The sequence below is a fragment of the Phocoena sinus genome, chromosome 4, assembly GCF_008692025.1.
Source record: "Phocoena sinus isolate mPhoSin1 chromosome 4, mPhoSin1.pri, whole genome shotgun sequence".
Taxonomy (NCBI): Eukaryota; Metazoa; Chordata; class Mammalia; order Artiodactyla; family Phocoenidae; genus Phocoena; species Phocoena sinus.
The window spans coordinates 83,542,981-83,570,709 of record NC_045766.1 but is presented as its reverse complement, the minus strand read 5'-3'; the positions used below and the strand labels follow the sequence as shown (position 1 = coordinate 83,570,709).

The following is a 27,729-nucleotide window of genomic DNA, read 5'->3' as shown; positions in this document are numbered from 1 at the left end:
ATCTCTATTTGAGTGTCTCCACACAAGTATCTGTGCTTTTCAATACATAGCATTTCAGAAGGGAGCTTTTTCTTATGGCTACAAAGACATTTTATAAAGCCCCCTTTCAAGGCTAAACTTCAGGAATTTTCACCATCAATTTATGCTGACCGAGTATTTACTCTTTGGTGGATTCTCTCTTCTACAGACAGGATCCAGTAAGGAGAAATTATGGCTTCTCGCCTAGAGAATTGAAATTGTAATATTTTTTAGAGTCCAGATATTTCTTACTTCCTGTGACTTATTTTGTATGACAGTGGACAGTGATAAACAGCTCATAATGCTTCATCTGCCATTCTTATTCACAGAATCGGGGAACAATATAATATATAAAATTTTTAAAACGAAGACAGAATCAGCTGGTAGCATCCTATTGCAGCACAATATTTATACTTGCACTTCTGTGAGGGAATTATTCTTCTTTGGGGTAGAGTATAATCTTTATAGATTTCTAAAAGTTAGATATTTTGAAGATATCAAGAGAAATAGTCTAAATTTATAAATTACTCAGAAATGGTAAAATTGCACTTGAATTTTTCACAAAATTTCCTATCTCTGGCTAGCTCGGGACCAAACTATGTGTAACCAAGATTTAAGTAGAACAAAACCTAAAATTCACAAATACTCTGAATTACCCAGCTATTTTCTTTCCAGGACCCCAAGAGGAACAAAATAGAATTCTCACTTCCCTCACTTCCCATAATGAGCACCAATGGACAATTAGTTAGAGATGGACAAGCAAACCCTAAAGGAGTGTTTTTAAGACAGAAAATTACACAGGTAGCTCAAGGCTTACCTTCAACTAATTTATTGGATAAAATGTGAAGAAACAAAAAAATGGACATGAAGAAAGATAAAAGTGGAAATGGGGAATATCCTACTGTATGTTTAAATGATAAAGTGAACAAAGAAATATGAGAAAAAAAGACCATTTATTTTTTAAATAGAAAGACTGATCAAATGAGTAAAAGAAGGTCACTTCAGGTGAAAATTGATATTGATTTCTTTCCTCTAATATTTAGAAGAGTTCTAAAAAGTAAATAAAATGAGATAACAAGACAAAAAAAAAAAAAAAAGAAGGTCACGTAGTGGATGGTCTGGGGGGTAAGTCCAGGTAGATTGCACATTGCAAGTGTTCAGTAAAAATTATTCAAATTGAGAAAGAAAATCCATTCGATATTGGGTAAGATAAAAAAAAAAATCCATAAGAAAAAAATGAGGTTGGCAAGAGACAGCAAAACCAAGTGAGTTTTCTTTTGTTGTTCTTGTTGTTTCAATTTTTTCTGTTCGTTTGTTTTGGTGTTTTGTATGCCAAGGGAATAAATAAGTTAGCAATATGCAGGGAAATTCAGAGGTGTTTTATTAAGTTAGTAACAAAAAATGTATACACATATACTAAGCAAATGAACACCCACACACATGCACATGCACTAGGAGAACATTAAGCAGATTCCCATGCCTCAGATGTATTTTGAAGCACACAAATTCAGAGGTTCTAGATTTAAAATAATGACAAATACAAAGCTTATTCTAAAATTCATTAATAAGCTAAATGTAGATGAATCACTAGCATCAAATGGGCTCTAAGAATAAAACTGTGTCCTGAATATCCAACTAACCTGTCCTTCAAGTGGCCATTTTCACAGAGATCTGAAAGTACATTGGCAATGTGACCCAATCACACTTAAAAAAAAAATAGGACTAAAGACAAATGAGGGGAATATGTACAAAAGGGTAAGACCCTTGAATATCTTAAGCCCTACTTGGTTAATTGAGCTTCTCACATCCAGGCTTCCTGTGGGGTTAATTAAGCATTGGTGAGTGCAGTAACCATAATATAAAATCTACTCAGATTTTCAAAAGTGTTTTGATAAAATTTCATAGCAAAAACTGTGGAAAGAAATTTAAGTAAACATGGAAGAAGGAATAGTTCCACAAGCATGGAACTATCTTAAAAATAGGAAGTAAAGTGTGAAGTGTAGATGTGGAGAAGACAGGCAAGCATTTTTATAAACTTTGACTATGTAATTCAAGTGATAGATGCACATCCTTTAGAGTTCACTGTCCTCTTCAGGTAGTAAAATACCAAACCATAGCATAATGGAATTCTAAAGAGCTGGTATGGCTCCTCATATACTATAGATTAAGAAACTGAGATTCAAGGGGGATTAATATTTGCCTAATATTAAAACATAAACATCAGGAAGATCTTATAAGATGTACAAATTAGAACAAAAGTTACATATGAGTTCCCCTGTGGGTATGTGTTGAGTATTATTGGGTTGGCCAAAAAGTGCCTTCGGTTTTTAAGTAAAAATAAAACACACATTTTTCATTTTCACCAAGAACTTTATTGAGCAACGTATTCACCCTTTTGTTCCACTACCTTCTGCCACTTTTCAGGCAACTTCATAATTCCATCTTCCCCAAACTTTTTATCTTTTTGAGCAAAAAAGTGTTCCAGGTGCCTTTTACAGTCTGACGGGGAACTGAAATTTTTTGCATTAAGAGAATTTTATAAAGACCTAAATAAATGGAAATCCAAAGGTGTAATGTCTGGTGAATACAGCAGATGAGTCAGAACTTCCCAGCCAAGCTGTAACAGTTTTTGCCTGGTCATCAAAGAAACATGCGGTCTTGTGGTATCCTGATGGAAGATGATGCATTTTCTGTTGATTAATTCAGGACGCTTTTTGTCTAATGCTGCTTTCAGATGGTCTAATCGGGAGCAGTACTCGGAATTAATCGTTTGGTTTTCCGGAAGGCGCTCATAATATAGGACTCCCTTCCAATCCCAACACATACACATCACCTTCTTTGGATGAACACTGGCCTTTAGTGTGGTTGTTGGTGGTTCATTTCTTTTGCCCCACAGTCTCTTTCATTCCACATTATTGTACAATATTCACTTTTGATCACCTGTCACAATTTGTTTTAAAAACGGAACATTTTCATTATGTTTAAGTAGAGAATCGCATGCGGAAATACGATCAAGAAGGTTTATTTCGCTTAACTTATGTGGAACTCAAACATCAAAGTGATTAACATAACCAAGCTGGTGCAAATGATTTTCAACACTTGATTTGGATATTTTGAGTAGGTGGGCTGTCTCCCACGTGGTATAATGTTGATTGTTCTCAATTAATGTCTCAATTTCATCGCTATCAACTGGTCTACCCAACCGTGGAGCATCATCCAGTGAGAAATCTCCAGCACGAAACTTCGCAAACCACTTTTGACACATTTGATCAGTCACAGCACCTTCTCCATACACTGCACAAATCTTTTTTTTTTTTTGCGTTTCAGTTGCGTTTTTACCTTTCTTGAAGTAATAAATATAATATGCCAAAAATGTTGCTTTTTTTCTTCCATCTTCCATATTAAAATGGCTACATAAAAATTCACAAATTTTGATGTCTTTTTTTAAATGCACACAGATATGACAGCTGTCACATATAATCTAACAAAATTGTTTTGAATGAAGTTAAAGACAACTAAGTGCTACTAGAGCCATCTTATGGGAAAAAAATGAAACTTTTGGCCAATCCAATATGTATTACTAGTAATAAAGAATACAAGACTATGTACTTAAATACAACCTTTGAAACATGGTCCCCAAAAAAGGTCTTTAAAAGAATTATAGTACATTCTCTGAAAACATCTCAATGTGTTGTGGCTATACAGATGCCAAAAATACTGGGCATCAATAGAAGCACTTTGGATCCAGACTTGAGGATCTCCAACATTTAACAGCTAGTTATTGGAGAAGATGCCTGGAAAGGAAACATCAAGGGAGTAACAAGGGGCATAGGAAGAAAATCAGAATGATGGCATGGAAAATAGGGCAGAAAGCATTCCACAAAGGAGGAAGTGGTCAGCAAGATAAAATGCTCAATGAGATCTCAATAAGAGTTACTTTGGTGAAGTGACAGAGGTCTCAGAAGCAGATGGGGTGAACTGATGAATGCATTGGTGAGGAAATGGAAATACAGAGTATAAACATCTCTGGTGAAATTTGAGTGTAGATAGGGAAAAGAGAGAAGGCAGTAGCTAGCTGCATTTTCTATCTTTATAAATGATCCGTTCACTCACCAAATCCAGGAAGCTGGCTTATTCATGACTCCTCCACCATCCTCCATACCCACTTGATCATTATGTGGTATGGATTATATTTCCACACTCTTGAAAATATCATCTTATATTTATCTTCCAATGACTCACCAACGGTGATACGATAAAATCCAATCTCCTTAGTACAGGATTTAGGGCCCTTTATAATCTGACCAACATTACCCATCCAGCCTTACTTCTTACTGCCACCCTAAGGCGCAGCCATACTAAACCATTGTCATTTCTGAATGAGCCAGGCTTTCTCATTCTTCTGGGCCTTCATGCATACTATTACTTTTTCCTAGAATGTTCTCCCCCAATGCAACCACCTCCCGCCCCTGCCTGCCCTTCACCTATCAAACATATTCATCTTTCAAACTTCCATTTGAATATGATCTCTGTAAATCTTTCCTTGCTCTCCTAAGTAGATTTTAATGTTCCCATAGTAACATTTTAGGCCCCTCTTAAGGTATTAATACTTATAGAATTCTTTTGTGTTTGAGACCCCAGCAGCCCATATAGGGTGTCTCTTGAGAGCAGACACCCTATATTTTCACTTGTATATCTCTTTGCTTTGCACAAAGTTAGCACTAATAATTATTTTTTCTTTTAGTGAATGAAAGCATGTATTTGTTACCAAAGATGTGTTATACTAAAATACAACTAGCTTTAGTTTAGGTCATAGGTGGGATATATATAGTTGGCTACTAGAGGAAACTAGTGATTTATAAGTCAAAGGTGAATTTATTTCCTTGAAAACCTTATGTATTTGAAAATTAAGATGAATCACATTCCGATGCAAAAGAAGTTTCTTGAACTATTCTTCAATTTGGTGGCTCTCCTCAGTGACCTCAGCTTCTCTTCATTTAAAGCAAGAATCACCTAAAAAATGCACTGCATACCTGTAATATCCAGAGCACTAAAGAGGATATAAAGTTATAAATGATATATTGCCTGCTCCCACAGTTCATAATCTGGTGAGGATCTAAGACGTGTGCAAATATATACTGCTTTGAAACACCTTCAAGTGCTATTTGGGTAATAAGTGCCTTATAAGTAGCAAAAAAGGTATATAGTGACCCTGTCTAAAATGTATGGTTTCGTTAATGCCCCTAAAAGGAGAAGACATTTCATTCTAGAGTTCAAAGCCAAGGAATATCTTGAATCTAGACAAGGATGATCTCTCCTATTGTAAATAGGTTTTAAGTATCCCCCTACTTAGACATAGCAGAACGACCACAGATAAAATCACTTTGCCTATCTTTCTAGCATCCAATTAAAAACGTGTAATAGAAAACATGAGAAATTAAAAACAGACAAATAAATACTTTTTTAAAGGATTCAGTTTAAGTACTTCAAGGTACAAAACAGGTCCTATCTTATTGCTATGAAAGATAGATGGGTAATTAGGAGGAGTTTAATGATTTTTCGTGGCTCATTTAGAAAACTTGGCTGTTTCACATGTATTTAAACACCAAACTTGGCAGCCCTTTTTTCTTCTTGAGGGTTTATGTGTCATTTGGGGGGGGGGTTGCTTGTTTCTTCACTGAACCCCCAATTTAGTCTCTGTTAACATAAAATAGGAAGATATGATGAGAGCAGAGGAAAATTCTGTGATTTAAAAATCTCTATTCTATTTTCTACATTTAAACTTCAAAAGATTAAAAGCAGCTTAATTATCAATTGGTCAAACTGTTTTCTAGTATTTTTGGCTTTCAGACAAGTGTCTATACAAATAATTGTCAACCTGGGGGAGGTTAATTTGAAAAGACCCCACAAGTGGTAGTTTTGATCTCTACTTTCTGCACTTTGAGAATCACTGTTCTCCTTATTCAGGCAGCTGATGTATTGCAGCTGTAGTGATTCACCTATTTTCTTTTCAATAGTATTATTTTCACTCTATGGACTTAAAATTTTATCCTAAACTGTAGAAAAAAAAATATGACAACTGGTCAGTTTTTGAACATCCAGACCCCGTGAGTTTAAGAATCAATTCAATATTACCCATAGTCAGGCTTTTTTTCACCATAATTCCCAGTCACACCTATCATAAGACTGGGAAGAAGAACTCGAAAAAACTTACTTAGAGCTGTCCTTTTTTTTTTTTTTTTTTTTTGCGGTACGTGGGCCTCTCACTGTTGTGGCCTCTCCCGTTGCAGAGCACAGGCTCCGGACGTGCAGGCCCAGCGGCCATGGCTCACGGGCCTAGCCGCTCTGCGGCATGTGGGATCTTCCTGGACTGGGGCATGAACCCGTGTCCCCTGCATCGGCAGGCGGACTCTCAACCACTGCACCACCAGGGAAGCCCTAGCTGTCCTTTTTTAGCATAGAAAAACTAAAAAGGCACCTGGCTTGCAATAGGGCTATAGGCCTTGCAAGTCTTCTGCATTTTGGTTTAATCAGAGATTTCCCAAAAGTCTAAAGATGATGATATATTTTTTAAAAAATAAGAAAACCATATAGTTAACTTAGCTCTGTAAACCATGGGAAAAACAATTATCTTAAGAGATGCCTTATGGGGTCATTGTTTCACATAATTAAGCAAGGAGATTAGGGGGCCAAATCTTGGTTAGAAGTCTGGATCATTCGAATTGTTCTAACTAATGATTCCTCTTCAAGGAAAAAAGTGGGCTCCATTTCTGTTTTTAAAAATTCAGAGTGTCTGTAATAGTGCAACTAATGACAACCTTCCCGTTATTCTCACTTAAGAGGAAACCCTATAATAAGAGCTTCCCAAAATGTCAAATAATACTTGTCTCATAACAGGGCTTCTTTGTTCATTCACCATGTCTCTTTTGATATGCACAGATAATAAAAGTTCATGTAAAACTGAAGGTAATATAGAGCAGAAGCCAACACTAATTCTGTATAAATATGTCTGATTAATGAGTGCCATTGTTATGGTTACTTCATAATGTCATGATTGTTACAAGAATGGAGGATAGAAGTACTCTTACTCTCGCTGTTTTTGTTCATCCTCTGTCATCCAACCAGTTTGTGAATTTTTCTTCAACGAGGGAAATGAAAGATAGACTTTGTCCATTAATTATTTCTGTTTCATTAGTTCATCTCATGAGCTGTGAAACTAGCTTTAAATTCAGGGGGAAAAAATTAGGGTTTTATTCTAAAATTAAACCTCACATCCTCTGAAAAAAACTGAATACATGCTCCAGGCTTAATTTCTAGGCTCCTTTTTCTACATGTACAAGTACTATATCACTTCAACAATAAAATTTAGCATGATAGCACTAAGACATGGCTAGGAGCCTAACATGTTAAACCAAGGTTGTATGTGAGATTCAATTCCAAAAATTAGAAAAACCTCACCCTGTGAAGTAATAAGAAAGTCCAGAAGTGAGTATATGGTTCCTTATTGGAAAGGAAATAGAAAACAAGTAATAGATAATAGCACACATTCACGGCAAACAGGCTGATAGATTTTGAAGACATTGTCTTAGGCTGGTAGATAAGTTTGTATTGTCATTACTTTGCTTTTCTCTTTAAATTCTTATCTCCCAGATCCTGGCCTCCCCCATTGGGGCAGCAGTATAATATAAAAACTTAACAGTTGATCTTAAATTTAGCTGACATTTTTATATCCTTCACAACATACTCTTTTGATTGCACCCAAGAAGGAGATCATTAAACAGTAGCAGGAGACCAGTTACCAGACCATTTTGACTGAACAAAAAACACTGTGCCTTCTTGCTGACAAATCAAACAATATTCATACAATCATTACAATCAATTTCATAAATAAAGAGCTATTAACAACTGGAGAAAAATAGGAAAAAAATTCTATTTCACCCAAGTTCCTGCATCCTCTCCTCAAACCTCACAAACTTTCAGCAGTGGAGGACGCTATGCTTGAGAAAGAATGGACTTGGTTGAACTGGAGTCTCCTGTGAAGCAGATTTTGTCAGTCAGAAGGCAAAGAAACATTTCTGTGATTATTTCAGCCTATTTTTTTGTAGTAATTAGCCAGAGTTCCATTTTGTTGGGGCTGGCATCGCTTACAGCTCACTTATTATTTTTTTTTATAAATTTAGGCTTTTCTTTCCCTTTTATAAAGTAAATTTACATATTTTTTAGTCTCTCAATCCCTTCTATGTTTTATTTATGAATATAGCCCTTCTTGATGGTAACTTTAATGTGAAAGTGGTAGTAATTAATGTCCCAGTCTGCTAGGTTAATCACTTTCCACATTCTCTATAGAGAAGTTTAAGGTAAGTAACAGTTTACAGTCAATATTAGGTTTAATTATGCTTAATGAGAGTTAGTGTCTCTGTTTACTAACTGCATTTAGGTGTGTGGATCCTAGATGAATTTTCCCTTGGCCTCATTCTGATTTTTTAATAGTGCCACTGTGTACTGTATACTCAGTGCTTAAATCTATAAAGTTGTTCCTGGAGAACAAAGCAGGGAAGGCACCTGTTTCAGTTGAGACACCATTAAATGAGTGCAGCCTTAACACAACTGCATCTTTCTTTGGGAAGGGAGGTATTATTTTATAATGCTTTCCAAACAGATCCATTTGAGAGGCTAATTATTGCCTAAATTTCAGATCCTGAGTAAGTCTATACATATAAAAAGCTGTTTCATACTAAGTACTATTATCACTAGTGGTTAGTGTAAAATTATAGAGTATTAAACACATCTAAGACTTTATTATATTAATCCTTTAATGTTATCATTTCAAATATTAAGATATAAAACTATTTGCACAAGTCACTGGTTTGGTCCCTCATTTTTTTGGCCTAAAAAATGTCTTTTGTCTTAAAATTGTATTTAAATTCATTGAAGCATATAGGACAAAACTTTTGTTTCCTTACTGAGCTATAACAATAAGCACCAAAAAAAATATTCAGACCTAGAGGGAATCCTGTAGTAGTGATCCAAAGGAAATTTAGTACACGTATTTTTCTTAAAGGATTCCTTTTTGCTACGTTGTGTTGTGGATAAATTTTGAGTAGAATTGAGTACCACAGTTAGTTTCTCTAAGTCTGTTGATAGGCTAATCAATTCAACAAACATTTACTGAGAATCTGGTCTAAGCTAAACACAAAAATGGAGAAGGCATATTCCCTTCCCTCAAGAAGCTTACTGTCTGGGAAAGGAGACATACTTGGTGAAATAAAAAATTTGTTTACAATTAGTTTGAGAAATTTTTTGTCTTTTGAAAATTCTACCTTTAGTTAGTAATAACCTGACTTTACGTTTACTTTTAGGAAAAAAAAATAGAGGCAAACATTTCCTTAAAAACCACAAACTAATGGGCTTAAAAGGAAAATAATGCAATCCAAACTATATGCTTAATCAGAAAAAGACTTTATACTGCTTAGATCCTGTTTTAAAAGTATTTTAGAAATAACTAAACACATGGCCTATGATAAGTATTTGCCTCTTTTTGGAAAATTAATTTCCCCTTTTGGGGTTTCTATAAAGTTAATTTTTTTTTTTAATCTTAAAGTAGCACACTTCAACATACAAGGAAAATCTATTTTGTAGGAAAAAAATTTAGGAACAATACATTGGATCCTTTAAGAGTCACTTTCCTTAAGAGGTCTTTATTTTCAATGTCATCATCTAAATTATTAACTTTTCATATGAAATACATCATGCTAACAGTAGCCTAGAGAAGAATTTGAACAAAACCAAATTAACCATTTCTAAAATACTTGAAATACAATGGGATGGTTATGCACTTCTAAGAAAAATATTCAGATGTTTTTAAGTAATCATCTCTCCATAATATTTTAGATTTAATTTTATGAATTTAGCAACAAAGAACATGGTTTAGTACAAAATGAGAAAAATTGCTTTAGAAGTGAAGAAATCATCTAAATATTATTAGATTTTTATTAAATAGCAACAGAAAACTGTATGCTGAACTACTGTCAGATATATGCATATCGTCTTTTTATCCAATAAAAAAACACTAAATTCCTCCATTTCAAATACTGAGGATACCAGCAAAGTGTTCACACATCTGGACGTCTTTCTGCACTTACCTAAACTGACCTTCCCGCTGTGTACTTTCCATCTCAGTACCTTGAGCTATGCACATTTGCGAAAACCACTTGACCAGTTTATTTTCTCCTTCATCATGCTACATTGAACCATCCTGAGAACTTTCAAATTACTGACAGACACTGAGCATTTATAGGCACCAAGTTCTGTATCCCTGCTCAGCAAAATAAAAAAAGGGAAAAAACCTAGAATCAAATAGTAATAAAGTCCCTCTCACCCTGATAAACATTATTTAAAAAGTCAGTCTCATCCTGACACCAGTTATATAAAACAAGTATGATCTTAGTGTTAACTCACAGGTTATTATATAAAAATTTCTATAGTTATGTATAACAGGCCTAATATATAAATATGCATAAATATATTTGAATATAGCATGCATATGCAAGCCAGCTATTTATTATACTTGAATGTACATATTATATATATATATATATTTTTACATGTAAACATTTATTCCTGAAATTTAAAGGGAAAATACTTAAACTATTTTCATAACACAAATTCTAACTGAAATAAAATGTCCTTTAAAAACTGTAATTAATGGATGCTGTGTCAAACAGTGAACCAAAGGGTCAAACCTTATAATTCACAGTTTGAGAGGTCATAGTTTAAATTATAACTTTAAAAAACTGATTATCTGTGAGTAATTTGACAAATCCATCTAATATACTCTGAATGCATATAAAGTCTTTTTGAGAGTAAAAAGAATGAATGTCCAAGTGGACAGCTGATGGAGGAAATGACCTTTTTACTGAACAAGGCTGAAGTTCAGCATAATGACTTGGAATGCCTTTGAATGAGCATGCAAGGCTGGAAGGCCAAACAATACACACGTCCAAAGGGAGCATAATGAACAATCTAATCGGAAGACAAAAATATTCCACACACATGTCCAAAGAGAAGAAGGAGAAAATATACATTTCCATCACCTGCTCTTTCATCACTGCTACTACTACCCAATTCACAGATAAACTCAAACTCTGGACCATTAATAAACAATCTTTAAAGAAATAATTGTTGTTTTTTTTAAATACTAGAAATTCCCATGACTTTTCAATCTGAGGTTGAAAATACTTATGGAAGTCACCTATATCATATATAGTAAGCCAGATTTATAAAATTGTTTTCTTTATGCCTTACCTTGAAAGCAAATATTGCTTCACCTATCTTCATCCCAAGGCCACCCACCCCTCAAAACATAATCTGAAATAATTTTGCCAGCCTGCATTTTTTAAATCTAGAAGTAAACCTCTATTAAGGAGGTAGACCATTGAAGATAATTCCTCCATTATAGACCAAACTTCTTAACCCATGCCAGAATTAAGAAGTCCAGAAAAATGTCATTTAGTTATATGTCTATGTTATAATATTTACTTATATGTGTATTTTATTTTCTTCTTAGTCCTTCTTTCTTATCAGTTCCCCAAAGGGGAAAGGCTATGTCTCATTTTTTCAACAGTTATATCTTAACCCCTAGGAAGTTCCTGGCACAGAGCAGATATTCAATAAATATTTGCTGGAGGATGGAAAGAAGGAAGAGAAGGAAGGCAGGAGGTCTATAGTTAGTTAATCTCTTCTAGCATTATTTATGTGATTGTAGGAAGAAAAATTTGGAAAAAAGTGTATACTTTATTTAGTCAGTTTACCTACCCAGCAATTCACTGACCCATGCATCTATTCTAGAAACCAGAAAGATTTAAAACAGCTTCCAAAAGTGCATATTACAAGATAAAATAAATTAAAATAGATGAAGAATAAAAAGGATGGAAATTAGAGTGGGAAATAAGTGTTTATGTATGTATACATGTAAAGACAATTAAATCATAGGAAAGGAAGGGAATTTGCTTTCTTAATATCTTCAGTTTAAATTAATCTTATTATAACTACTTATTTTAATGCTCTTATTACAACAAAACACTAAGAGATATTTACTAGTTCCTCACGTGGCCATGTACTACAGCAAACATTACATAACCAGGTTTCTTATATCATAAACCATAGAGTCTATTGTCAATTATAATAAAGTATAATGAGTAAGTTATAACAGTAAAAACATAGATTTTTGTGAGAGAGCAAAGAATTCTTCTCTGAACCAGAAAAAATGCTTGCCTGGTAATTGCTTTACTTTGATGCTACTATGTCCTGTTACATGTATCAGAAAGGAGACTTTTGTAAACACTGTTGGCTCTTGATGCGCAGGGAAATACATGCACTCAAATGTTACTAGTACAAAGGAGATCCGAACATGTAAATTATTATATCATAAGAAAACATATTTGAAAAACAGTCTGTTTCTTAATAGTGAAAGCCAAACTCTGATTCCACTTAGCCTGGTAATGTTTCTGTCATTCCCTTGGACCAGCCCACACATACTGGGCTCTTGATAGGTCCTGGGCTCGACCATCTGGCCCTTTATTTACTTAATTCTTTTTTAACACTGACAAGTGTATTAGTAACACTTCCTTGATCACTGGTAAATATAGAACCACCACACAAGTAAGATTTTCCCTAATTCTGAAAGTCACTAATTAGTTGTGGGTAGGGGTTGGGGAGTATTACAAAGATATGTTGAGCAGTACTACAATAAGTAATCTAATTCCCAAGAAGAAAGCATGTTAATCTGCTTCCCACTTCATTAGAGGAATAAAAAAACATCTTGTCATCACTAAAGCATACAAAAAGAGACCTGGATATATGGGGGAATGGTAGATAGAGAGGAAGAATGAATGCAGCATTTAGTCAAGAAACACAAATCCCCTACACATCTTGGACAATGGTCATAGTTTTTCTTGGTAACTTTTTATTGCTCTATTTATCAGTGTGTTTCATGAGCATACTTTATTCAATTAACATAAACACAAGCGTCCAAAGGAAAAAAATATGGTAAATGAATCCTATTTAATAGAACTGATCATTCTTCTGGTACTTAAGTTATGCATTAAGTAACTTTGGAAGCTGCATTAATATTTCCAAACCAGTAAGGTCTCAATTACCTGACCTTGCAGAATAAAATACTGTAGGTTTAAAGGAGAGAATACAGTTTCCAAAGGTGCTAATAAGTCATTTAGAGAGAAGATATGGTCTAATTATAAGTACTAAAACTGGAAATTTATGTATTTTAAGTCCATTAGAAAACATATTTATTTTTAGGTTTTTTTTTTTCTGTTGAATGAGAGATAGTCTAACACTGTTTAATTTCCTATAAGGTTTAGATTCTTCAAAGAACATCAGCTAATTGTTGTCTGTGTTAACTCAAGCATCATGTTTAAAATATCATAACTCAACTCCCTGAAGCTAAAGATTTTAACTGTGTAAGGTTGAATCAGTTGTCCTCATTTCTAGGATCAAACAACATAACACCAAGCAAAAGCCTTTAAGAGACTATTTTGGGTTTCAGTCTATCTTCTTTGTTCGTTTTGGGGAAAGGATCATGTTCTCTTTGTATTTACCCCCAAATAACTATAATCTCAACTAAACATTTATAAAACTGTGGATTGTGAGGTAGGTGTAAGTATTTCCAAATCTTATAACTAATGAATAAAATTTAATTGGCTCATATGCAGAAGTAAATTGATAAGAGGCTGAAGAATAGAATAAACAAGGAGGGAAAAAGCACATTGTTTGCTATGTAATTTAAGAACTGTCAGAGAACTGGGGCATGTCTTATTTACTGGTATATGAAAAAAAGAAGAATGAATGCTTTTGCATACAAATAAATGCAGGTATAGAAACATAACAGAGGTCTTGTGATACAATGGAACTTAAACTCCTCTGGGCAGTGATCAGCTAAGAAAGAACAGAGACAGTTAACAACGCAGTGATAACTAGCTGACAGATTTATTATTCATGGCAGGTATGTAAGCAGTCAGGGCAGAGTTGTTGGTGGCCTCTCCTCATCAAGTAGCTTTGCCGGTACAGACTAGATGCCTAGAACCAGGCAAGACACAGAAACAATAAAACCTAGAGCCAGCTAAGGGAAGATTCAGCACAATCCATCTCCAATTTTAAACAGTACTAGAAATCTCCATTGAAGAATGTTTTTCCCTTGGGATTGGCATATACTGTATTTACAGGATATTGACCAACACTCCTCTCTATTTATCTTACTGTGCTTAGCAACATACCTGAAACACCTACCCAGAAGTTCCCAGTATGTTACAGAAAAGTGACTTTAACATTAGTTGGCAAAAATTTCTGTTGATAGGTATGTCATTACATGAACAGATGGTCAAAGTGAGTCCATTTCACTGACAGTATATTACGTGAGTCGTTTTATCTCTGAACAGCCAAACCAAGCAAAAGCATGGCACAGAAGAGGTCATTGTGCCTTCCCTCATTTGGTTGGCAGCTTTATCTTTGAAATATAAAAATAAAACTAACATGGACTATAATCCTCCATAGTACCATTTCCGCATAACATATAATAGAATTTTTAAGTATTCATATTTAAAAATCATCCTGATATTTGTGAACATGGAAAAATACAAGGGATAGTTTTTATCTTTCAACTCCATGATCTGCAGTAAAAGGAGAAAAAATAAGTCATATTTCCTATTCTTCAGATTTTTATCTAACCAACTGTTTATAAGAAGAAAGCAAGTTACAATTCTTTATTGGCATTCAGGTCTTTTAATGAAAGCTCATGAAGAATATATTTAAAAAAACAAATCTCCATAAAAAACCTATTTTCCTTAGATTATTTTTACTGAATAATTTTAAAATATAACAGCTGAAATATTCATAACCAAATGAATTAATAGTGTAGCAGATATCCAATCACCAATTACTACATTTTGCACCATGAGATCTCTTGAAATACACACACACACACACACACACACATACACACACACACATAGACACACACTACTATTTGGATTCTTAGTATGATAGCTTCATCAATATAACCAACCCAAAATATAGTTTACCTTGATTTTGTAAAATAAAAATAAATATTATGAAGCAAAAGAAAAACTAAAAGTGTATGTATATAACAGCTAGCAGTCAAAGCAACAGCTGAAAATCATACTGCTAAAATGCATCTACACATGTGGCTGTGAAAACTTAAGTGCAAGGAAAATCCTGGTTACTTACCTTCAAAAGGAGCTAATGAAGTATGAGATTTAAGAGTACATCTTTAGTACTTCTGTACCTTAAAATATTGCCGAGTATTAATTTTTCATCAAGTTGTCATTTTCTCTGACATTTGGTTTTATTAATCAAGGCATTTATCATTAATTTGTAGAAAATATCATAATTAAGCCAAATAAAATAAAATCCTTAAAAGGTTAAAATTAGAAAGCAGGTGAATGAGAACTTTGACATTACCCTGTTGACATACAGGAGCTTTTTGAAAGTATGGGAATCAAGTTTTTGCAGTGAGTTTGGTGCCTCAATCTTAGGGCTGGCTGTTTTTTTTAAATGTTATAAAGATTTGATTTAAAGCTCTCTGACAGTTTTGACATTCAGGTGAAAGTACTGCTGCTGCATTTGGAACAATTTGCATATCCCACTGCTAAACGGAATGTTTGAGGTGTGCACTGGTGTAAAGAAATTAAAAACAAGCTATCACACATGCTTAAGTGTATGTATTCACAAAACTGATGGTTGGATCACACCACCCCATCTCCCTCCAATGTAATCTGTGATTTACTCTTCTATAATAAATTACCCTACCATGTTATTCTCACTGGAAGATCTAACCATGCATGTAAGAAGCAAAGTAATTACAGTCCCCTCTTGTTTCAGAAACCTTCTTCAATCCCTATGAGCTCTTTATACACAATGCAGCAACACAAGTCTATTGTAAAGTTCTTGCCTGAAATTCTGGATTTCTGACTATGAGTTGCCACTAAATCTTGTCTGCACAGTTTCATTGTTCCCCAAAAATGCTTGTTTATTTCTTATAGTTAGTTGTAAAGCTCTTGCTGAAGAGGAATTGGTACTGACTTTTTGACTTTGAGCCAATGTGTCTATTTAAGAAAAGGGTGAGGTATAAAATCAGAAGAGTTCCAAACTGATTTAAAAAACAGGGGAGGGGCCATAATACATTCCCAAATAGGAGGATCAAGGGGTATACAGCAACACCCAATTAGGTGACATATTCTGAGATGACACAAGGTTTCTTCTTTTTTTGACTTATAATTTCAGATTGTTTTAGGTAGGCATAGAAAATTTTATTTAACGTGCTAAAGGGCAATAAAGAAAAGACCTGAGGCAGTAAACCCAAGGCCTTTAAAATTATGAAACTTTCCAGGAAGATAAAAACCTATTGAAGAAAATATCATTGGATATTACCTTTAGTCTTCAGAGTCTCAAAGGACAATTCTTAACACTTCTTTTTGTGTGACTGTAAAAGAGAAATACTTAAACTTAGTAATCTGCCAAGGAAACAATTTACATTTCCATAATATCTTTATGACTAGTCATGAGAAGTAGGTAGTTGAGTTTGTGTATGCCAACTAATATCTATAGTTTTTTGTTTGTTTTGGCCGTGCCATGCAGCACATAGGATCTTAGTTCCCCAACCAGGGATCGAACCCAAGGCCCCTGCACTGGAAGTGTGGAGTCTTAACCACTCGACCGCCAGGGAACCTCCAATACCTATAGTTTTAAAAAGAAAAATAAAGGCTAACACATTAATTTGTCTATGTGCAGAACAAGTACTCAGTAAAATACGGCATGAATTTACAATTTAAACCACTGTGTACAGGGTTTAGATGGAGAACAGAATATTTATTATAGTATTATTACAAGCTTTAGTAATTTATACAAACAGATGTTTTTACATTTATACATATATTTTTTGCAGTACGCAGGCCTCTCACTGTTGCGGCCTCTCCCGTTGTGGAGCACAGGCTCCGGACGCGCAGGCTCAGCGGCCATGGCTCACAGGCCCAGCCGCTCCGCGGCATGTGGGATATTCCCGGACCGGGGCACGAACCCGTGTCCCCTGCATCGGCAGGCGGACTCTCAACCCTGCGCCACCAGGGAAGCCCCATTTATATTTTCTAAATTAAAAAAACGGATCTAAAAAACCCACTAATCTCCAATAGTCTTTATTACATTTGTTTATTTTTAATTACCAGAGATTTTGCAAAGATCTACTACCCATAATACACTGGTAAGCACTGGTAATTTAGGAAGTATACAAAGATAAAATACAAGCCCTGTCCTCAAAATATGAGTGACGTTGGAGAGATTTTCATAAAAAAGATAATCTAAAGAGAATAAAAAGTAAATGGGTGGAAAGAAACAGGGAGTAGAGGGTAACATGCTCAATAGAGCTTGAACTGGTCTTTAGTACCTAATGCACTGATATTAAAACATGGCTTTATGATCCCTGTCTCAGCAAGCAAGGCTAATAGGAGGGTCCTACTCAGATTTGGAGGCAGGGCTGTCAAACAAATGGATCAGTCACTTTTAAACTATCTTCTGACCAAATGCTTTTGATAGTATAGAATGAAAACTAGGACCGGGAGCAGTAAAGCAGGCAGGATGCTGAGGTGACTTTAAAGCCAATTTGCTGAGTTAAAATATAAAAAGATTTAACTAGAAACAACTCTCCTATTAAAAATTGAGTTTGATATTGTATGTCCTCGGAAAGTGTTCTCTCTAAATTTGCTATGAAATCTCATTGAGGACCTTAATGTCATATTTACTAATACTCTCCAGAGATTCAGCCATTCAAAGTCCCAAAAGCAGTTTTACTAATGGAAATGCGTAAACATAAGCCAATCCTGTAAACAAGTACATCTACAGTAAAAGTTCTATTAAAACGAAGAAGGTCTAAGGGTTTTAACTGACTAGATCTTTAAGATGCAGAAACAAAGGGAAAACAAAAACTCAAATAACAAACCATACCAGCGATCCTGAGCTTATGCTGTACTAATAAATAAATGGGATCCAGAAAAGGAAGGTGATGGTTCTGCTATAGTCAGGGTACCTGAGTAATACCACACTTATTCTGCAACACCAACTTTAGAAGAGGCTCTGAAAATTAGAATCTGCTAGGAGTGAGATAATAACTATTAATCATGGATAAACAGAGGATAACTAGGAATGGAAAAGAAAAAAAAATGTTCAGGTTGTACGGATGAGGTGGGGAAGGATACTTTGGAGGAAATTAATTTGGCCATTACATGATATTTTATAAAAGTAATTTTTATTTATTTATTGTCTGTCTTCCCTACTAGAATGGAAGGGCCATGAGGTCAGGCCTTGTCTCTTTCACTGTATCCCCCATTTATATGAATAGTGTCTGCTACATAGTAGGAGATCAATGAATATTTATTGAAGCAAAGAATCAACAGCCTGACCAACCTATGAAAAGGCACTAAGTCTACATCTATTTACAGATGAAACAATTTAAGCTTAAAGAAGTTAAATGTCATATATTAAACTTTGACCTTTTGCAACTGCAAACTTCTACAACCCATTTTTCATAGTCTTTCACTCAATATTCATTCTAGCAGGGGAAACAAACAATAAGCAAATAAACCATTAAACCAATAATGTCCTATAATTAATACTATGAGGACAAACAAAGCAAGGTAATAGCACTGAGAGTTACATGGGCTGATATTTTAGATAGGTCTGGACAGAAAATCTTCTCAGAGAGGGCAACAATAAGAAAATTCCTGAGTGAAGTAAGGAAAAGAGTCAAAAAAATAATATCTGGGGCTATATGGGCTGTTATAAGGATTAAAGGAGATACACACTACCTTTCTTAGTATTGGTTTGCAAACAGTACTCTCAATAACTATTATTTTATGTTGCTATTATTTTTATAAATGGTGAATTCCCCCACTAGATTATAAATTTGTCAAAGACATCCATTTTTGTTTCCCTACAGCTCCTTAAATAGTGCCTAGAAAGAATTCAATAAACATTTATAGAATTGAAAATATGAAGACACAATTATCAGTTCAGTAATTAGAAAAACAGACCATATGAATATGAGAAAGTTACCATATTTCATATGCCTAAATCAATCTAATTCTGTTAAATCAATGACACTTAATAATTAATCATTTATGGATTAAAAAGAAAGGAAAGAGGGAAAATATATAAAATGGTTAGAGCCAATAAGTCATAGATAAAAAAAGAGTAAGAAATAATCAGAAAAAAATGAAGGTATTGATACTAGCCCACTATCTTGACCATTCACACGTTCTTTGTCTTCCTCCATCAGATTAATACGTGTTTCTAGTGCAAGAACCCTATAGCGCAGGCAGCTGATTCATTTATGTGTTCTTAATACAAGCACAGGGCCTGGTGTATAGTGAACGTCAATAAATCTTTGTTGAACTGAATTGAACTAAAATTATTTTTAGTAGTTCTGATGTTTTAAAGCTAGTTTAATTTTTTTAAGTGATAAAATAGAATAGGAGATTACAATAAAAAAAATAACAAGTATTAGTTATTGGCTCTGCAGCAAAGAAGTAGAAAACAAGGTTAGCTTTTACCAAAGACTGAAATATAAGTGACAGTGTGATAACTGTCACTGGAAGAGACAGATCTGTAGAACAGACCATAGGGACTTCAGTATGGGGTAAATATTACAGGTTGCATTTCCAGAGTGTTGAGATAGTTGACTCATTAAGTGACCGAAAAAAAAAAAATTGTTCCCTACCTTTGCCATGCACCAAAATAAAAATCAGATTCATATATCTGAATATAGTAAGTAAAATAATCAAAGAGCTTTAAGAAAACTTATGTATATAATTTTCTGAACTCCAAGGTAAGAAGGCCTTTTGAAGCACATAAGTAATAGTATATAACATAAGCACAAAGATTTATGAATTTGACAATTTAAAATTAAAACTTTTATAAATCCAAAAGTATCTTGAAAATTAAGATGTCTACAACAAACAAAGACAAATATTTTTAACATATATGATATTCATAGTGTTAACAGTCTTTATCTAGAAAGAAAGAAAGAAAGAAAGAAAAAGAAAGAAAGAAAGAAAAGATCTCAGTTTTTCAAATAGACAAGTAATTCACAACAGAAGAAACTTAAGATATATATGAAACAATATTAATCCGTAACTACAATGAAAGAAATGCAAATTAAAATAGCCTAAATACTCCATAATAGTGAACTGGATAAATAAATTTTATGTGATATAATGATAAGCTTCCATTAAATATGGCAAGTAAAAATTTATAATACACCATTAAGCTTAAAATTCAGGTTGTAAAATGGTAATGATATTAGGATAGCAATTTTTAATAATTTGTGTATATATAATATATGTAAACTATGCAAATTTTTGGTCAATGCATATATAAATGTTGATCTATATGTATGTGTGAGTACATATGTATTAGAAAAAAATATGTATTATAAAAAGCATGTAAGCACCTATATACTAAATTATTCCCAGTACTTATCTCAGATATTAAGATATAATAGATATTTTTCTTTTTACAATTTCCTTCCAAATATTCTACAATACATACAAATTACTTCTCATAAAGACAAAAAAATCACTAAAACAAGACACTTAGTCTATGGTGCAGAAAAAAAATTAGATGATATATCATTAGATTTCCTGAATGTTAAGAAAGCCATTTGAAAATATCTATCTGTCCTATTTTTGGTGAAGGCCACCTCCATTAACTGCATAGGTTTTTAAAAAAGAGGTAAAGAAGGGAAGAAGATGGAGTGAGGGAGGGAAGAAATAGAACAACAAAGCAAAAAAAAAAGAAAGTAAAAGGAAAGAAAAATAAGATTTGTTAAAAAAAAATAAAACAGCAATCACATATAATGGTAACTACTAGATTCCTAGAAGCCAAATTTTAATTGTCCACATATTTGATCAAATTTTCAAGGAAAGGCACAGCCTGGAATGTAGAAATTTTAAGAAGTTTGAGTTTATATTTATACAGTAAGCATACTATTATAAGAGAAAACAGATAAAACATGTATCAATTTCAGCAATAGGACCACTACAGAGAGACAAACAAAATTTGCCATGAGAACAAATGAAGCATCAGTTTTAGAGGTAGGAGGAGTATAATTTCAAATAAGTAAAAATTCAAACAAAGCAAATGACAGGCTGGGACAAAATGAATAGAAACTGTTAAAGACTATTTGTTATCAATAATTACAGAAAATGTCTTCATCATTAAATAAAAATTTAAATACAAACTTTGGTTGTATCTGATCAAAGATGCCAAATGAAAATCAATTTACAATCCTTAAAGAACATCAGAAAGAAAGAACCTGTACATACATGGTCAAGAGGATAAGACATACTCTAAGACTAGAAAAGACTAATTTAGTTCTAGTTCATCCATAATGGTGCTTCTGAAGGTGGAGGTATTCATTCTGGCTTTAAGTATTATCAAAGTTTTTGAAACACCAGAGAAATCTGATAAGTTCTATGGTAGACTTCTCCAAGAATCCATAAAAGTGACCTGGCTAAACCCTACACTAAAGCCATCTAAAATCAAATCAAATTCCACTGCGCCAGAGCTCTAGGGCAACAGAAGACCATTCACCTGACTCAGTTATTCTTTCTGTTAGGTATTACAGTTTCCCTTCCAAATAGAGGGGAAAAGTTCAGAAAGATTATGTACTAAATACTGCCTTTAACCCTAAAATCCAATCAATTCCTTTTTTTTCTCACTTGTCTCTTTAAAAGTAACCCAAGCCATTTCCTTTATAATGTGCAGCTTTACTCAGTTTATTTTTAGTTCCCAATAGCAGAATGCTTTAAATAAAATCTTAAAAACCAACACACCAACAAAAAAATAAATTAAAACACCATGACTATAAAAAGTACATAGTCTAACCTGCTTAATTATTAACAGGTAAACAGAATGCATTTCTGAATTATTTACTTAATCTCCTTCAATTAAAAACTTTAAATAAAGTTTTTAAGCTTGGAATGTGTACACTTTCTAAGGATCCATAAAACAATTATTTAAAAATATTCTATTAAGACATTTTAATAAAAGCAACTAAAAACACCAAAGTAAATGTGAATTTAAACATTTGCATAAGTGCATAAGAAGTACAACACATTTTTTTTTTGCGGTACGCGGGCCTCTCACTGCCGCGACCCCTCCCGCCGCAGAGTACAGGCCCCGGACGCGCAGGCTCAGCGGCCATGGCTCACGGGCCCAGCTGCTCCACGGCATGCGGGACCCTCCTGGACCGGGGCGCGAAACCGCGCCCCCTGCATCGGCAGGCGGACTCTCAACCACTGCGCCACCAGGGAAGCCCTACAACACATTTTTAAGATTTCAGAGTTCAATAAAATTCCCTTTCTCCCAACTTCCCCTTGTCCTCTTTCAGATACTTTATTCCACAGTGCCTTTGGACAGAATGAGTAGAAATATTCTGTACTAAATTATATTAATGAGATTGATATAATAATGGTTTTGAAGCAAGCATTTATATAATGCTTTTACTCCTAAGCATATCATAAGAAACATACAATTATGAAACTATTGCAAATGTTAATAATTCTGAAACTAGGACAAGAAAGACTGAACAGTAGACAAAAATCACCATTTTCTCTGGACAAAATACCAACTCAGCTAATATACTGAAGAATGATTGCTGCTTGACATAAGTAAGCATTGATTACCTGGAATTCTGGCTAATTAAATTTTCTGGCTAGCTAAGTGTTCACTAGGGAGAATAAAATTTTCATTTTGATCCTTTTAACTAAAAACCTAAAATATACTATTCGATTTTTCTGCCTTGGTAAATAGGGTATTATACTTTTATCTTCACTGAAGACAAAAAATTTATATTGCCTCAGAGGACGGTTCTTACTCTTTTGGGGGATAATAATTCTCTCTCAGAAGATGATAAAAACCAAGAATCTCTTTCTCTAAGAAAGTGTACATGTTCACAAAATTTTGAATAAAATTTCCAGGAGTCCACGAACCCATGTAAAGACCACTTGTCTTCTAATTTTACAGAATTCTAAGTAGGTGGACATCAGAGACTGTACTGACTACACAGTGATCTCAAGACATAACAAGGATGTTTAAAGTTGCTTTTTGAAGACGCCCCTAATAAGGAACTATCATCTTATGATTTGTTTCATTTTTTTCAAAAAGAGGGGTATAAAAACAATTCTGCTTAATTTAACCTTAATCTAAATGTTAAATAATGTCTCCTTTTAGGACAATTGTACTACCATTGCTTTGAGTTTTAAAACAAAATAGTGCTGTTTTCAAATCATTCCACATTCTAGAAGTGGCAACAATTTTCTTATACATTTGTAACTCTTAGAGAAGGCAGGGTCAGAGAGAGAGCTACTTAATTTTTACCTTTACTTCTAAAGATTATCAGAAAATAGCAAATATATAAGCATTTCCTGTATTCAGGTTTTGTTCTATGTATATTTATGTATATTTACTTAATGTAAAATTAAAAAAAAAACCTCTAAGAGGTAGTTACCTCAAAATCAGATATCACTATCCCTATTTTATTGATGTGTAAACTGAAGCACAAAAAGATTAGGAAATTTGCCAAAGATCACCTCTCTACTGAGTGGCAAAACCAGGATTCACACCCATTCAATCTTCCTGCAGAGTCTATACTCCTACAAACTATACTACATTTGCAGTTTCTATCCTTCATGAGGTGATGGATTTTCTTGCGTGGTTTTATATTTAACACAAGTCCACCTCTTCACTACCATATAAGAAATATTCATAGTGTTGTGCTCAGACATAGCCATTTGGGGAGTTGTTCATAAGTTACTGACAAAACTAACACCACCTTTGTGACAGTTATATACCCTTGTAAATTTCCCAGAGTCAACTACTCAGAGGAAAATCCTATGATAAAAGCTGACTCCTCATTTCCTTTTCGGAAATAGCTCTGATGAGATACAAAATTGAGTGATTATATATTATTGTGAGGGCCAACCAAGATAAGTGGGCCATATTATCATAATGACAGCTCCCAAAGGTAAGACTGTCTGTTATTCCTAATTTGTCTGAAGAAAGGGACAAACCAGATTATATGATTTTTACTTTCTAGTCTGAAATAGTTTCTATGAAATAGAAATATTAAAGTAAAATGTATACTTAGTGAGGGCAGGCAAGTTGCTTCAGTGACTAAACCTGCCATAACATGAAAATTTTCTTGGCATATCTTTCTCACTGATAGATTGAGTGTTCACAGAGATAGCAACCAATTTGTTGCTCAGGATTTGCTTTCAGTATACCAACTTTTACATTTTGAGTAGTCCCATTAAGAAAGTTTGATGAAAGAAAGAAAGAGAGAAAGAAAGAAAGAAAGAAAGGAAGAAAGAAAGGAAGGAAGGAAGGAAGGAAGGAAGGAAGGAAGAAAGAAAGGAAGGAAAGGGAGAAAGGAAGGAAAGGGAGAAAGAAAGGAAGGAAGAAAGGAAGGGAAAGAGAGGAAGGAAGAAAGGAAGGGAGGGAGGGAGGGAGGAAGAGAAAGAAAGAAAGATGGGAAGGAAGGGAGGGAGAGAGGAAGGAAGGAAGGGAGGAAGGGAGGGAGAAAGAGAAAGAAAGAAAGACGGGAAGGAAGGGAGGGAGAGAGGGAGGGAGGGAGGAAGGAAGGAAATCCCATCCTTACAGTTTGTATAGGAAAGCTTTCCATTTTAAACTTGTTCCATTTAACTTTTATTGAATTACTCCCTACATGTAAATACAATCAAGGAGGTATCAGTGAGAGACAAATATAAAAAGGCAAAATAAAGCAGAATGTTCAGAGTCCTGAAAAATTGTTAAATATCACATAGACAGGAAAGAAGGTACAGCAAAAGTCAAATACAAATACAGATGCAAGACTACAGAACAAAAAGGACCTTGGTAACTGAGACAGCTTTCCTTTATTAGACCCAGCTTCTGTTATGAAGTAATTGATTGCAATGTAGCCAAACCAGGCTGAGAATGAGAACCTGGTTAAAATAGAAAGTATGCCTGGAATAAAACATCATCCTTGGCTCCTTCTGTCTTTAAATCATCCTACATACCATAATAAAACAAATACTTGGAAATCATCAAGTTATTATCTTATTCCCTATAATGATTCCCTACCACTTACAATATCAAATCCTTTGTGCTTGGTTTTCAGAGTCCTCCATAATCTGGTTCCATTATGTATTCTCTCTTCAAATAATGCAGAAATTGTACCCTCCAATCCAATCAGGTAAGATTTCAAACCAATATACATTGATTCAGCAAACGTGTTTTTGAGCCTACAGTGTGTCTAGGAGTGTTCATGTAACTGAAATCTACACAGTCTTGGAGCCAAAGAACCAAGTGCTAACCTCCAATTTCTCTAAAACTCTATGTGAATTCTTTCTCCCTTCCCACTCTTCTCTTACTCCTATCCAGACACCTATTCATGACCTTATCTTGGATTTAACAAAAATTGATTCAAATAAAATTAATTCAATCACTCTCATTTGACTTCAAAAACCTACACATCTGTTTAAAAATTATTGATTCTTTGGGTACCTAAGAAAACATGCAGAGGGCCACCCTGTTAATAACACTCTCCCACAGACACAAAACATGGTGGATCCTAAATTAATACAACACACACATACACACAAACTCTTTCACTAGGATCTAGATACACTGGTCTTCTTTCTATTCCTTTGTGAGGCCACAACTGGTTGGGGCTTTTGAACTTGTTCTACTAAAGGCTCTTCTCCCAAATCATTTATTTCATGGTGGCTTCCACTTCTCATCATTCAGTCTTAGCTCAAATGGTACCTTGTTACTCTTTATCCCATTATCCACCCTTTCTGACACAAATCACTCTTTATCACTCTCTGCAATCATTATTTTTTAAATTTATGAACTCATTCATTGCCCATCTCCCCACATTAGGGAGAGCTATACACTATCCACTGCCAAATCACTTGTTTCTGGGCATTATGCCTGGCATGCAGTGAGCATTCATATATCTGAGGAATGAATAAACAAACACAAAAAAGTAATTATGAAGTTAATATTCAAGCCATAAATATTTATCAAGCACCTACCATGCACAGGTGATTTTTTTTAGTTGAATCACAGACTGAGGAATGCTCTGTTCCTAATATAAGTACTTTGGGAGAAAGGTCCAAGATAAATTTGATGACGCTTATTTTGAAAGATTTCTAAACAAAATAGATTTTTACAGAATAAGACCTAAAATGCCTCCATATTTAAGACTAACAACACTGTTTTTCTCAGTCACAGTTCCCTTCACATTTCCCCCATTAAACCTATTGATATATCATCATCAACTTTTATGATGTCAAGGACAGTTGAATGGAACTGAGTGAAGGCAGTGACAGTGTCACATATGTCATTTTGGACCTTTATTGCTGAAATGGATGGGTCAGTCCCCATGAAACACAGAAGATTTAGTGTAAGACTAAACCCTAAGAGTAGTAACATGCACAAATTCACTCCCTCCTTTATACAGTGTACAAATATTCTACCTATGCCCAGACTTGACAACAATTCTAATGCTTCTAAAGGTTAAAAAAAAATCATGTAAACCGGGGATCAGCAAACTACCTGTAAAGGGCCATATGATAAATATTTTAGGTTTTGTAGGTCATGTGGTTTCTGTCTCAAATACTCAACTCTGCCATTGTAGCAGGAAAGCAGCCAAAGGCAATAAATACATAAACAAGGTTGCCTGTATTTAAAAAAAAAAAACTTTATTTAAAAAATAGAGAGTGGGGGCTTCCCTGGTGGCGCAGCGGTTGGGAGTCCGCCTGCCGATGCAGGGGACGCGGGTTCGTGCCCCGGTCTGGGAGGATCCCGCGTGCCGCGGAGCGGCTGGGCCCGTGAGCCATGGCCGCTGAGCCTGCGCGTCCGGAGCCTGTCCTCCGCAACGGGAGAGGCCACAACAGTGAGAGGCCCGCGTAACGCATTAAAAAAAAAAAAAAAAATAGAGAGTGGGATCATCAGGTAAATGCAAATCAAAACTACAATGACATTCTGAGGTGGTGCCCACCAGCACCAATGTCCACATGATGGGAGAAGCTCCCAGGAGTGGCTGCTGCCAGGGTCTACATCCCCAGGGTGAGCTGCAGTTGCCTCCTGCTTCTCTGGGAGACTCTCTAAGACCAGCAGGAACTAAGGGCCCTACTCAGGTGGAGGACGGTGACATCATGCTGAGACTCTAGACTAGTGGGAAGCAGAGGTTGATGATTGAGATTCCTGGAACACCACCCTTGTTACTTTATCACCAACCAATCAGAAGAAAGTCATACACCCTGAAGTCATCACTCCAAATGTTGCCTCTTCCCTGAAAACCATCAGGGAGTTCAGGTCTTTGGAGAACGAGCTGCCTGTTCTCCCTGCTTGGCCCTTGCAATAAACCTTTCTCCGCTCCAAAAGAAACAAAAAAATCACAATGAAATATCATGTCACAACTGTCAAAATGGCTATTACCTAAGAAGCAAGAAATAACAAGTGTTGAAGAAAAGGGATATTTTATGCACTGTTGGTAGAAATGTAAATTGGTGCAGCCACTATGAAAAACGCATGTGGGTTTCTCAAAAAATTAAACAGAACTACCATATAATCCAGCAATTC

General features: G+C 34.7%; 1 protein-coding gene across 4 annotated transcripts in view; it reads right to left on the bottom strand.

The window, feature by feature from the left end:
* ZBTB20 (zinc finger and BTB domain containing 20) overlaps positions 1-27,729 on the bottom strand; it is an 806,470-nt gene that overhangs the window by 604,831 nt on the left and 173,910 nt on the right. For all 4 annotated transcript variants that reach the window (XM_032629540.1, XM_032629557.1, XM_032629541.1 and 1 more), the window contains one exon: positions 16,480-16,531. The gene's annotated coding sequence lies outside the window, so the exon portion shown is untranslated. The remainder of the gene's footprint in view (positions 1-16,479; positions 16,532-27,729) is intronic.